We start from the raw sequence: 15,325 nt of genomic DNA on the forward strand, positions 1-15,325 counted from the left end.
TTCACTTGATTAATCTCACTTGATTAATCTACATGCTTCCACTTTTCTGTAAAAGTGGAAGCATGTAGGATCCACAACATTGACTCTCACGTAAGTGCCACTTCACAGGAATGTAAATTATTAGTAAATATAGTAGCAATATTTTACCAAGCCTGAAGTAACATGTGATCTTTTAAACCTTTATTTTTTTCAGGTTTGATGGCTCATATAATATATAGGTGTGTTGCAGTATGCAAAGGTTATTTATACAGTAGTGCTTTTATAAATCATAGGATGCTTTTGATATCATTGACAAGGAATATATTTGGCAACCCCCCTTTTTTTTAAAAAATAATAATAATGTGGACCTATGCTTGATTTAACTTCTTAAAAGGTTTTTTTTTTTTTCTTACTTCGGGAATAAGTTAAGGAATAAGAGTTAAGGAATGATTAAAAAAACCTATTTGTCATCTAGGGTTTTGTTGGTGTTGTTTATTTTTTTTATTTTAGGCAAACACTACTGTAATGGACCTGAGTGACATAAGGTTTTCTCTCTCAATGTGAAAGAAAAAGATATTGATTTTCATTTATTCAGACATCATAGTTCTTTCATCTCACTCTCAAGTAAGATTCCATAGACTGCTGGCTTCTTCTTTGCAAAAGTAATTGAATATTAATCATTATATATATATATATATATATATATATATACACACACACACACACACACAGCAATGACGATCTGTGTTCTATTCACAGTCAGAAATCCTTCATGAAGAATGTGTGTTTTATACTATCATTGGCCAGGCAGCACATCTTCTCCAGAGTCTAGATATAATAATAATAATAATAATAATAATAATAATAATAATAATAATAATAATAGGTTTTATTTTTATACCACCCAATCACTGGGAATCTGAGCGGTTTACAACAGAGGGGATAATAGACAGTTCCCTGCTCTCAGGCTTACAATCTAAAGGACACGACACAAAAGGAGAAGGGACTGGTGAGGGGAGAGGGGATCAGGTCCAGCATTCTTCTCTCCCTCTGAGGCCTGGACCAAGGCAGATGGACCGGAGGGAGGGCTCTTCTTCTTCAGGCTAGCCCTGGTGGAACTGGGCCAGCCTGTTTTCTCTCTCACAGGCCAAAAGATGACAGTTATGGAGGGAGGGTGCTTTATCTTCAGGCTGGCCCTGATGGAGCTGAGCCAGCCTATTCTCTCCCTCAGAGACCGAAAGGTGACAGTTATGGAGGGAGGGCGCTCTATCTTCAGGCTAGCCCCTGATGACACTGGTCCAGCCTATTCTAAGATATGTTGCCCCCCCCCCCCCCCCGCCATGGAGAAGAAAAAGTGGGAAGGGAATGGACATGTTCAAAAAAATTTCTAGAACTTTATGGACTAAGCCTACCCACCGAACACTCTTCTGAGTTTATTAAATATATTAAGTGCTAGACAAAACAGCAACCATGGCTGAAGTGAAACATTCTTCTAAGTTGTTTCTACATTGGCAAAATAAGCCTGGGGATATATTTTTAAAAATTTCTTCTGATACACTGAGCAAATGTATTTTAAAATAAAATCAGCTGAGTTAAATTAAAGGTTGTTCTAATACTAAGGTGTTCCCTACTCACCAAAGAAAAATTGATCATACTCAGAGCCCACATGGGCATCTCTGCAGGTTTTGTATTCAGTGGCCTAGCTCATTTGACAAAGGAAATGAGAACCTACAGTTACCAAGATTCAAGCATGCTCCAGCCTCACTTTCAAACAGCTGGAAATGAAATGAAGGGATCATTTTAAGCACATGCCTTGGTTGAGCTCTATAATGTATAAACTTGGGGAAGTAAAAGCAGAGGCAGAAGGGCTGGTAGGGTGGAAGAGTTCTCCAAGTTGGGTGACTCTGTATTTTGGAGAATTCTCAGGAAAAGTTTGGATATCTCCCCCCCCCCCCTAAAAATTTACCAAAAAAGCTTGAAAATACCCAGCCATTCTGAACTGATCTGGACAGGCTTTACCTCCATCAAAATAAATGGGAATCAGATTTGTCCATAAAAATGCTGACTAGTTATTTCTAGTCTGTTTCTTGGTCAGCTCTCCTCTGCACAACAACCAAATTCTTTCTTGCTGTTTTCCCTTTGGGAGTAACAGGTTCTGACCCCAGAAAATGCTTTCTAATTGAATTAGAGTATCTTTTATTTTATTTCTTTTAGTGATTTTTATGGGCCCTTTAACCTCAAATAGACATCAAATGGCATGATGAATTTGTTCTAGGCTTTAGTTGGAACTTTAAAATAGTTATCCAAATTGTGGAATCATATCCCCAAACAGGTTCAGAAAGTGACTGGAGGTGAATCTGGAGTAGATTCACTGCCCCACTGATACTGGAGCAAATATCTTCCACTGACAGACAAAATCAAAAGAGTGAAGTGCTATGACAAGCAAAGTTTATAAAAGATGACAGACAGACAATAGAGATTGTATCTAATTTATTTTCCATGCAGACTAGCTCAAGCACAAACTATTTCCAAAATACAGGGTGCCTTCACCAAACAATCAGCTTACCTCATTTAAAAAATGATATAGGGACACCTGGGCTTTCTAATACTTCTTCTCTCTTAATTCTTTCAGGGAGCTGTAATTCAAAAACCAACATTTCTAAACTCAGAGCAGTCCTAGGAGTCACCCTTCTAGAAGCATGCCAATTAGCTTTACTCATTTGTTTAGAGGTGTGAGGAATATTCACAAAACAGCGCAGAACTCTTCCTAAGATGGAAGATGAATGTGCCCAATCCTCTCCCCTCATAGTCCATCAGTATTGAGGTGATCTAAGATCCTTATCACATGGGATTAAAAGAACAGCTTACCTTTCCTGAACTCAGTGCTAATTCAGGAGGCAGTCGATTCCTTTCACACACAAACTGCCACCGAATTGCCATCCAGGTCCATCCTGGATACAGCCCAGGTCATCTAAGCCACTTCCATGGCCCCTTTTTGAAAACAGATGATTCAGCAGTGGTTTATGTTTGATAGGAACTGGCTGACTCACAAATTAACACTGAATTCGGGAAAGGTAAGCCACTCTTTTAACCCCATGCAATAGGGTTCTAAATCAGGGCTGGACAACTGCAGAAGATCTGGTGGACACTTTGATGCCCTGGGGCCCTGAGGGGAAAGAATGGACTATTAAAAAAGAAAAAATATCCAAAGTGGCTTATAGTTCACTTATAGTTCTAAAAGTTCACTTATAGTTCTAAAAAAGAGGTATTTTTGATGTTAAATAGTACATAGAGGGCTTGTAACTGATTTAAAGGGTAAATTGTTGCACCTAGAAATTTCCAGAAGCGGCAGTTTACCCCAACCTGCCCCAGACACAAAGACACACAAATATTTTTGGACAGACAAAGATTGCTCTGAGGATTCTGGAAGCTTTGGAGGCTCATCCTTGGAGTGCGTGAATGTGTTATCTAAATAAATGTGCTATCTAAACTTCTACTTGTTGATTTCTTTTTTTACAACCGTGTCTGGCTGTTCTTATTAAGTATTATAGAGAGTCTGGTCTTGCTTACCACAACAAACCCACAGAACACATCCACTGGTCCAAACAGAGATCCCTTGGGGCCAATCCAGGTATCCAGTATTGGGAGGGATCTTGAGGAAGACAGGGGCAAGATATGTGATGGGAGCCCAAGGGTTGGAACTGTGGGGTCAGCCTGGAGAGAGGATCCATCACATCATACAAAAAAGGAACTTTTCTAAATTCAGACTGGCAAAGGGTCATGCCATGATTTTCATGGTTAGTGGGAACTGCAACCTGGATCTTCTAAGTCCCCATCCAACACAAACAACAACTAAATAGGCTCTATGGCCATGTTAGACTCTGTTTGAATCTTCAGAAGAAACTGAGAACAGAACCTCTCCACACAATTGTGTTTTTTTCCATGTTGAATGAGCATCTGAAAACTGCAAGGGTCAGTGACTAGCATTAAGTGAAACTGGATTTGAAAGCCTCTCCAATTCAGTTGTAAATACTACCATGTAGCCACAAAGAGATAACTCTTAATTCCAAAGTTTTGAGTAGGATTTATCTGCCTTCCTGAATTCAAATTAAATTGAGATACGTATTGAAATTTTTCATCTCCTTATCTTTTAAACAGCAACTGCCATCAGAGGGCTATGGGAATTAAGAGGAGCAATTCCAAAGCAAGGACTGTAGGCCATGTCAAGAAAGTTTGCAGTCCAGTATTTATAAGCCTATCAGAATCAGCTCAAGATTTTTCTCTGTTTCAGGGAAATCAGCCAATAGTGCCCCTTCCCCCTACAATACCAAGACAAAGTGCACAATACTCAAAGCCTGTCAAGTAATAAGACAAGAAATCCCACAAGTAACACTCCATATCACTGAGAACAAAAATCCAATGACAACAACAAAGAAAACTACTGTCCATTCATGACACCTAAATTTTTTGTGCCCAAGGCAGCTGCTCTGCTCTGCTTAATGGGAGGGGCAGCACTGAATGTTACAAGTTGCCTTTTTTTCAAAAAGCGAATCTCCTGGGTGATTCTGAAGGGCAAATTCAGTGAATTTTTACATCCCTGATAAAAAAAGAAGCTCTCAGCACATCAAGCTGCCCCCCCCCTTATTTTTTAAATGGTCAAATATGATGGGAGGGCTCACACCTAGTGACCTTTTCAATTATTAGTTTTTTTGTGCGAATGATAAAAAGGCCCCAAAGTGAAAAATGACTGGAAAAATGATCAAAAACGTTCATAAGGTAAATAATGGGGACAATATTTCTGCTCCTAATGAAAGGGAAGGAGAAGGTAGGCTGCTACTGCCTCTTCTCTTATCATTGCAAAGTTTTCATGTGATAGCTAATGAAATGAAAGCTTCTTCAGTATGGGAGTATAGTGAATTGGTTGATTTCTCAAGTAGCCTCTGTAACTTTGCCACCAGTATCAGCGTGTTCTGCAGCTAACAATATGTTTTTCCATAAATATTTCTTTTCATGTTGCACTTATCTAACTGCTATTATCTAACTGCTGTTAAACAAATAATATCATGACTTTTTCCCCACACTAACTCTGACAACTCCAAGTACTTTATCACACAAGGCAGTAAATCAGATTGTAGCAAGATATTAGTATATTTGGCCAGGACTCATCATATGACATCATGTCTATTCAGTTGCTGCTTTGCCTTTCCTTTGTTTCTGTGGTGCACCTTTTCATTTATGGCGAAACCCAGTAATAGGCTCTTAATATCAGTTCTGGAACAACTACTAATGAAGATTAAGGAAGAAAGTGCAAAGCTGAACATAAAGAAAACAAAAATAATGACCACGAAGAATCTACACAATTCAACCTAGACAATGAAGAAATAGAAATAGTAAAAGGATTCTTATTTCTGATATCAAACATTGGACCTTGCCGCACTGTCCCCGGAGACATGATAGGGGTGTGATGAAAGGCGGCTGAGATGAGAACAGAATGGGTGCTATCACCTATTCTACCACACAGTGGAACACCACTGCCTCCTGAAAATCGCCTCCTCTGGGATGGATCAGGAATACACTTGGAACTTCTGGCAGCAGCAGTGGTGTTCTGGCATGTGGTAGAATGGGTGATAGCACCCATTCTGTTCTCATCTCATTCCCTTTCATCATGCTCACATCACGTCCCCAGAGGCAATGCAGTAAGGTTCATTGATAGGAATAGGGACTGGAGCCAGGAAATGAGAAGCAGATTAAGAATAGGAATGGGAGCTATGAAAGAGCTAGGGGTTTATTGCACACCATTTAAAGTGACTTACCCCATTCGCATTTAATTTTGAAGATGTATTTTATCGCATGCGCCAGGGGCTGGACGAGTGCAGCCTGGCTGCAGCCCAGATTCCAGCCACACTTATTTGGCATCTTTTCAAAAATGGCAGACTCCCAGTTTTGAAAAGTTGCCGAATAACCACAGCTGGGACATGGGCTGCCGCTGGGTTGCACGTGCCTGGCCCACAGCACATGTGATAAAATCCACCTTCAAAATTAAATGTGAATGAGGTAAGTAACATTAAACGGCATGCAATAAACTCCCTAGAAAAGATCCTAAAATGCGAAGATATACAACAGAGCACAAAAGTAAGAATCATACAAACCATTGTATTCCCTATTACTATGTATGGATGTGAGAGTCTGACAGTTAACAAAGAAGATATTGGGGGGGGGATCAAGGATATCATGGACAGCTAAAGAGACAAACAAACGGGTCCAAGAACAGATCAAGCCAAGATGACAAAATTAACGCTATCGTACTTACAGCATGTCATACTCAGGACATGAGAAGGCATGAATCATTGGGAAAAACAACAATGCTAAGAAAGGTAGAGGAAAGTAGAAAGAGAGAAAAGTTGCATGCTAGATGGATGGAGTCTATTAAGGAGGTCACAGGTATAGATTTAAAGGAACTAAGTAGAGCAGTGAAGGACAAGGAGTCTTGGAGATGTCTTATCCACAGGATCACCTGAGGGTAATTAACAACAAAAACAACAACAGCAACAGCAAATCAGTCCTATTCGATTAGTCCTGGTGTGATAGATCTCTTTCACAGCAGTAACAATTGGTAGCAGTCACATGCCATCAAGGGGTGTGATTCTCCTCCTCAACCCCATCCCCCTCACTTTTCCCAAGCAGGCCAAGTTTATTTATACTTCATGAGTTTCATAACTCTTTTTAAATTGCTGTTATTCTGTAATTACAGCAAAAATAAAACTAAAAAACCTCAGCAAGGCATGCATGTGTTAAAAGGCATGGAAGGAGGAGTTACAGAGCTGGTACAGAAGAAAGCATGTATTGCCAAATAGCACCACACTCAAGTGATTTGAAAAGCAGAATTATACAGAATGTTTTGAAATCACCATGTTCCTATGTGCTTCACTAATGTGATTGCTGTGAGAGAAGAAATATGATGTGATAAGGTCCCCTCAAGTCTTTATGATGAGTTTGGAAATATGAGCAATCTAGTAGGTGAAGGCTTCCACAAGCTGAAGTGGACTTGATGGTTTTGACTAGACCTACTGTCAGTTCAACACAGCACAGCCAGTGATGACGGATAGTGAGGGTGTGGCCCCATGCATCTGCAAGGCAAGGACTCAGGGAAGGCTGTGGAATAGTGACAGGGGTAGGGAGGTGGGGGAGGGCACTGACCAGATGTCACCCCCTTCTGTGGTGTCATCCCTCTTCAGTGGTGTCACCCGGTGTGGTCTGCATCCTCCAAGTGATGTTACTGGTTGCTGGATTGTTGTAGGACCCTCTAAACCAGAATAAGGTGGGGGAATTTAACGACAATGCAAAATCCCATTGCATGAGTGGATGTATGCTCACATAATGTTGGATTTCATTCAATATGCTGATTGGGACTTACTCCCAGATAAAAATGCTTAGTACTGAAATTTTAGGGGGAAAGCAGGAACGTAAATCTTCAGCTATTTTGTTCTTGCATGTAAGGATGAATTATTCCCATAGTTTTCTTCCCATTAAGGAAGAAAAAAAATATTTCCATGTAGTTTTTGACCAGTATTAAAACATCCCAAAAGGTTTTAGGAAATCATTCTGTGCAAAAATACATGGGAATTTTTGTACAAAAAATTGTGGAGTTTATCACACGGGAGGAATTTCTCTTAATTTCAAATGAAAAGAAAGTGGGGCCAGAACACATTCATGTGAATTTGCTAGTTCAGCGAATTTACGTGAATTCAAATTGCATTTGAATTGACTTCCCATTGCCCAAAAATAGCTTGCCATTGCCTGAAATTGCATGTGGTAGTCTATTACGCAATAACATGAAACCCCATGATTGTGTTCACACTGACTTCCTATTGCCTGAAATTGCATGTGGTAGTCTATCATGCAATAACATTAAACCCCATGATTGCGTTTGGATTGCCATTAGATTATACTTCCAATTTCCCTTGTCTGATAAACTTCTATGTGTCTTGCACACACACACACACACACACACACACACACACACACACACACACAAAGCTGTTTCCAGGGACACATGTTTTTGCATTAAAACCTGTCTTCCTGGAACCAGTCTAATTTTTTTTAGCAAAAATGTAGACACATAAAAATTATTTTACAATGCCCACTCTTATTGCCATTGCATCTCTTGGTACATGTTTTGAACTTCAAAACCAGATGACCTTGACCAAGCAGTTTTTTCTTTACAGAGTATCTTCTTTGCTTGGTCAGCTTGCTTGTCTCTTGAAAATGTTGTGTGTGATTATTGTCCTCCAACCAAATGTGAATTTTGAAACTTGGCCATGAGTTGTGCCAGCTTTGTGGGAGAGAAGTGATTCAATTTCTCTTGTACACCTGGTGCTAGAAACTGCCATTCAAAGAAGGCAAAAGGAAAACAACAACATAGAGAAGTGGGGTGGCGAACTTCTGGCTCTGGGATTGCATCTAGCCTAGAGATTTCCACAGAGTCATGACCCTTCCTAAATACCATTAACAACTTTTATATGAGTTTCCTCTCCACTTGAAAAGGTTGAAATGCCTGACAATGACACTTTTTAGCTAAAATAATTTGGCACTTTGGCCCTACCCTTTGCTTTTAAACACGCCATAGCTAGAGTGCGGTTCCTAAAGACATCTCCAAAATTGAATTCAGACCATGGGCTTAAAGAGAGTCCCCCATTCTTGATGTTGAACATCCATGCTTTCTTTGCAAAATAATAAAATAGTAGCAAGGAACACATCACATTTTCTCCTCCCAAAGAAAAGAAAGGTAACTGCTGAGGGGGGGGGAGCAGTTGCTCTAGCATCAGAGTCTTACTCATACAGTTCTGTTAAGTGGATTACAGATGAGCTCATTCCCAGATGTGGGTCACATTCCATTAAAGGCAGGCTTGGTGCCAAGTGAAAGTGGTGCAACGATGGCAACAATGATTGAAGTACCATACCGTCACTTACTATTGCTGCTGGTGATCTAACTATGTCCTTATAGCCCACATGATTTCTCACCCCACCCTATCAAGTTGTGGCAAATACATCTGTCCTTTTCAATAACTCCTGAATATGGGAATCAGGGACAGTGACAAAGTTCAACAGGAAAGGTAACATTCTACCCTGCCTTTATCTACCAGGAGAAGCATTCCACTGAAAGTTTATTCATTCTGAACTGAAAGACAGAGAGAGTGGCCAAAGGGTGCAAAAGGGAGGGCAAAGTGAAGGAAAACAGATGGAAAGAAGAGAGCTGTCAGGGTTAGGCAGCATGTGTGTGGAATCTAGCCAGCAAACTGTATGTGACAAGGATTATGAAACAGAGAGTGTGTGATTAGTAGGGAAAGACATTGTAATCCTGTAGTCTCAGAAAGGAGTCCAATGGAGTTCAGTGGTGCTTATTCCCAGGCAAATTATAAAATCACAATCTCAAGTAATTTTGATATCGGCATATACATTTTAAAAATCCTGTTCTCCATCACTGACTGCCATTGATGTTGTTTCAACATTTGAAGCTGCCACATAGTAAGTCAGAGCACTGGTTCATTTAAATCAGTTTTAGTTTACAAAACTGGCTGTTACTTTCTTAACTTCACATGGAGATTCCAAGGACTGAACCTGTGACCATTTGAATGTAAAGGATATACTCTACCACTGAACTCCATTCCTTGCCCAATAAGCTACCCGTGGTCTAAAACGCAATCCAAAGTTCTAGCTGAACCCATTAGGACGGAAGCAAATGTTCAAGCTATATTCACATTTAGTTTAGCTTAAGATGGGGTGGTCTGTGTGCAGATTCTAGATGCAAACATACATGTGTGTGTTTGTTTTCTTTGTTTTCTTTTTACTAGAAGCCTGAGTTCCACCAAGTGCATTTTAATATCACAGGCAACCCTGTGCCAAGAATTATAGAACAAGATGCTGCTAAGCATATGCTTAGTCTATAAAATATGTGAACATTACCAGAGCCAAGATCACAAACCAGTTCCCACAAAAATCTATTCCTAGTTTCTCCCTAGAAACCTAATTTGAGGGTGGGGAGACTTTTTATTCCTATTGTGAGTCATTTGTAAGCTAGAAAGCCTTGCAGAGTTACTGTCACTATCAAGAGATCATCCAGTTTGATCCAGATCTACCTTTTAATCAACTCTGGATTAACAGAATATTAACAGAGCACACCTTAACTCATGTTGTGTTCTTAGTTTGAGAAAGAGATAAAAGGTAAGAAGAAAGAAAAGCATGGAAATATCATTACACTGCAAAATGTATACCATTATGAGTGGTTTTTGAGGCTGCTACTTGTGGTGTCTGTATATTAGTAACAAACTGCTACTGGAAAGCACATACTAAGATCCACAAGCAAAAGATGAAAAAGGTATTTACATGCTTGTTGATGGTTGTATTTTATTATCTAAAATGATTTTATGATTACCTTGTTTGGTAATGTGCTTTTCAGCATTTATAATATTGAATGGCTTTCTCCAGGGGCTATACTACAAGTAAAATAAATAACAATAATAAATTTATTTTCAAATTTTACAAAGGACAATACATATTTCTAATTACATAAATATAAAATCCTAATGGTTCAAATTAATTATGTTTAATATTAAAACATATGCATACCATTCAGTCTTTCAACATCAGAAATTCCTGGAGTTGGCTAAAAATCTTTCTCCATATACTGTAGCTGGACTGTTACGCAATAAAAAGGAGGAGGAGTTTCTAACTAATGTAGTTATTTATACATTTCAACAGATGCTCAAAGAAAGGAGGAAGGAGAATAGAGAGACTGGTGAAAAACCTTTCAAGGTTTCATGATGTAATACAGTTGGAAAGTCAAATAATTTATGGAGCATGGTAACCCTACTATAATAAAGGAAGGAATCTAGGTCTTCATTAAGACCTCCCACTGTCAAAGATTTCAACTTTAGAATCCAATCTGCTTCTTTTCTTAGCAAAGTTTTTCATTGGGATTTTCTACCTTTCCCAACACCCAAAAAGACATCTGTAGCAGAGGGTTGAAATTCCATAAAATGACTTACCAATGGGATTTATAGTTTGTTGTTGCACCAGAACTGTCTGACAGAGAAGGCTAAATATCTCACAAAACTACAAATACCACAATTTTATGGCATTGAACCATAGCAGTTAAAGTGGTGTTGAACTGCATTATTGCTGCAGTGCAGATGCAGTCTCAGTCATTTTGGAGATATAGTGACAATGAATACAGTGGTCACAGGGATCATGGCCTATGGGTCTTGCTTTATCCATAAGAGTATTTATGGGTGCTGATATGTTAAAGAAGAGCATGACTGGGGGGGCTTCCACATTACATAATTAGAGACTAAGATTCCACTTTAACTGTTATAGCTTCCTTCTATAAAATCCTGGGATTTCCAGTTTAGGAAGAGGTATTTACAATTTTCAGTCAGAAAGTTCTAGTTGCTCATCAGACTGCAAACTCCAGGATTCTATAGGACGTTGACATGGCAGTTAAAGTGGTATCATATTGTCATAATTGTTTAGTGTGAAAGGGTCCCAGGAGCGTGCTACTAGATTCATGGCCTGCTTCTTGCTTTCTCATCAATATCCAGTTGGCCACTGTGGAACAAGAATACTGGAACAGATAGTCTCCACCAAGCTTCTACTTGTATGCTTATGATTACTATTTTAGGAATGCTGCCTTCTCAGCTCTCTCTATTATGAAGAGAATCTACAAAAAGAAAATGCTAAGATATTCTTGCATGAATTCGTTGAACTTCACATACTTTACAAAACAGCTATAGAGCTTCTCATAGAAATATTTATTGATAGGCTGTTATTTTGAGAGGAAAATCAGTTACGTTGTTTTCTCTTTTGTATTGTGACCCAATTTTCTGGGAAAGCAGCATGGAAGTCAAACTCTAAATTAATCTTTGTTCAATGAAAGTGTAGTATCTACTTCAGTACATAATAAGTATGGATTAAATCCAGTTATTACTTCCAACAAGAGTTGACTCATTGACTCAAATTCTGAAGGAAACATCAACACATATGTAAATCCTACTGATTCAAAGGGTCAACTCTAGTTGTGACTAGTAATTGGATTTAAGTAGGCTGTTGGGTTTAAATTGGATTTAAAGAGCTGTTGCCTTCTGAATAAATCCTACAGAAATATATGCAGGAATTGCAAATTGTCAAGGCTGGCATTCAACTACAGTGGACCCTTGTTATACGCTGGGGTTTGGTTCCAAGATCCCCCGTGTATAACAAAATCCATGTATGCTCAAGTCCCATTAAATATAATGACATAGCAAAATGGTGTCCCTTATCAAAAATGAAAAATCAAGGTAAATGTATAATTTTTGGAACATTTTCAAACCGTGTATGCTTGAATCCGTGTATAAAAAATCCATGTATAAGAAGGGCCGACTGTAATTTAAATCTAAGCCTTTCCATTTAATTTATAGGTCTACATTAGTGTGCAGGTCCTTGAGCTGGCCAGTCTGAGCCCTGGGCAGTGCTGGCCACAGATCTATATAAGTAAACAAACAGAAACTATTCTTGTCTCAAGTAATAAAGTTATGTGGCAACTCACATTAGGGATTATGGAGCTGAAGACATCTATCTAGTGCTCTGCTTGAGAATTTCTTCCACAAGTTTTAACCATTCTCATACAGTTTGACAGGAAAATTGCTCCCAAAAATATGCCCAAAGTAATAGGAAAATGTGGAAGAAGTATGCCACAGGGCTGATAGTTCTTCTGTTTATTCATGATATGCATAAGGTCTAAGGTTGCCCAGTCAGCATCAGTACATTCCCTAGATTCTGGGCCAAAGCTGGAGACCAGGACAGGCCCTTATGTTGTCTCAAAGATGGCTCTTAGTGATACCATAGAGGTGAGGCAAGCAAAGGTTGGGAGGGAATTGGAACTACTTTAGGCCAGCTGATTTTAGAAAGGAGCACAAGAGGCACAAGGTAAACGGGCTGAGAATCCATATAAGACTACTATCTAAAGCTGGGAGGGGCAGCTTTCTGAACCCTGGAGAAACCATAAAATATGCCTTGCAGCTGCATTGGGTGCTGCCAATCCCACTAGGGGGCACACCCCATGCAACCTTGCCTACAACACTCATGGCATGTCCAGATTTTCTCCAGGTACTATGCTGCCACTGAGGCTTGTGGAAGTGCCAAAAACAGAGGGCCTTCCCCCCGCCCCCAAATTGTGTGTAACAAGAAGAGTCAAGAAGTGTCACAGCAAAAGCACCACACACCTCAACAACTTCAAATGGCGTGATGGAAACGTCTCTCTTCTTCACAATACTCTTCCCTTGCTCTTGGCTTTTGGGTGTGTCAATGTTGCATACATATAATATAGTTCTTTTGCACTGAGCCAATCTGCCCTGTTGCCAGCTGAAAAATGGGTGGACATGGGTTCCCCAGCTAGAAAGCTGTCTCACTCACAAAACTCACAGTTTCTCCTCTTCCAGAAGTGCTCAACTGAGATATATCTTCCTGAATGAGGCTCAGAATAGTTTAGCAGTTCCCTGCAGCCCCTCTGCCCTAAGAACAGCCAGGGAGACTGCAAGATGGTGGAGAATGGTACAACAGAAATAAATAAACCTCAATGATAAGGTGAAAACCACCATGAAAAGAGAGGAGTGGGGGAAGAGAAATCTGTTTCATCAGGAAAGAAGCCTTTAAGGAACTTTCAGATGGATTTTGGCCTAACACTAGCTACACCTCTTCCCTGGAAAAGTACACAACACTGAAACTATCACACTTATTATAAGGGTAACTGAGAAGAAGCATTATGAGACATAACCATATGTCTCAGAAATTTAACATTTGGAAAATATTTCAGAAAGGACCCTGCAGTATTACAATTACTGCTAAACAAGAATTATTCAGAAGACATTTTTCTCACAAATATTCTATTTCTTTTCTTTCTCTGGCCCTAGAAATAGAAGGTCACCTTGCAAAATTTTCTTCAGATTTTCTCCACTGCTTCTATTTTATTTGTACCAGTTGAACAAATTATCTGTCTCTTTACATGGATTGTGTGTGCACGTGTGTGGGTACTGTCTGTGTCAAGGTGCTCCTTGTTGGAAAGATTTAAATGTTTATATTTGTTTGATTTGATTTACATCCCACCTTTCTCCTAATGCTTGTTGTTGGTGTGTACCCTCAAGTTTTTCCAAACTATGGCGACCATAAAGCAACTTTATCATGGAGGTTTCCTGGCAAGATTTGTTCAGAAGGAGTTGGCCATTGCCTTCCGCTGGGGCTAAGAGAGTGTGATGTGCCCAGGGACACAGTGGAATTCCATGGGTGAATGGGAGCTTGACCCCTGGTCTAATTTTCTTGGAATCCTAGTCCAACACACAAACCACAACAGTACACTGTCTCTTTTCTCCCAATATGAAACCCAAATCAGCTTAAAACACATTAAAACACAATTATTAAAACAATACGTGGTGCACAAGTTTTGAAAGAGAATATTCATATGCTTCTCAAACTAAGACATAGCAAAATATGTCAAAAGGCTTATAAAAGGCATAAGTTGCCAGGTTTCTCTATTTCCTAACTCCTATTTCTGGTCTTTATATAGCCCAGGCACAGAAAAATGATATAAAGTGCATTTGTATTACCAGCTCCTGGGTTATACCTATTGCATGCCAGGTTATCTTACCTAGGACATCAACTGCCTCACTGATTGATTTTGGGTGTGAATAACTGGAATCCTGTTGGTTAGTCCCAACTGGAAGAGACTCTTTCAATCAATTGAATCAAGACTCAATAGAGAGTCAAGGCAAAGATAAATCCAATTGATTCAGTGGCTCTTCTCTAGTTGGAACTAAGCATACAATTTAGGCCCTTGTGTATAAAATACTTGTGTTGGCCATGTGAAATTGCAACTGTGTTTGCTTGTTTGTTTATAACTTTACATACATATTGCCCTTCCTTCCAAGGGACACTAGAGTGCTGCTCAAGAAAATCAGTCAGAACTAGGAAAATCAATACATTCCTCTTTGCAAACAGATAGCGAATCAGAAGCCAACAGCAACAGTCTTTTCTTGACCAATTTCTTCCTATTTCTAAAAGCACAGTCTCCCCTATCCAAATGGGCAGTCAACAGAGAAGATTTGGCATGCTGTGAAATGGCTTGAAAGAAGCAGACACATTTTTGTGGAATTTTTTTTTTTATTATTTTTTTATTTTTTTTTATTTTTTTGAGCAGCAGGGACTTTGCACCATCTGGTGCTTCTGTGTGCTGTATCTCTCCCAGGCTCAAACTATACATTCTTTACTTTGCATTATATATACACACACACACACACAGAGAGAGAGAGAGAGAGAGCAC

The sequence above is a fragment of the Sceloporus undulatus genome, chromosome 3, assembly GCF_019175285.1.
Source record: "Sceloporus undulatus isolate JIND9_A2432 ecotype Alabama chromosome 3, SceUnd_v1.1, whole genome shotgun sequence".
NCBI classification, from domain to species: Eukaryota; Metazoa; Chordata; class Lepidosauria; order Squamata; family Phrynosomatidae; genus Sceloporus; species Sceloporus undulatus.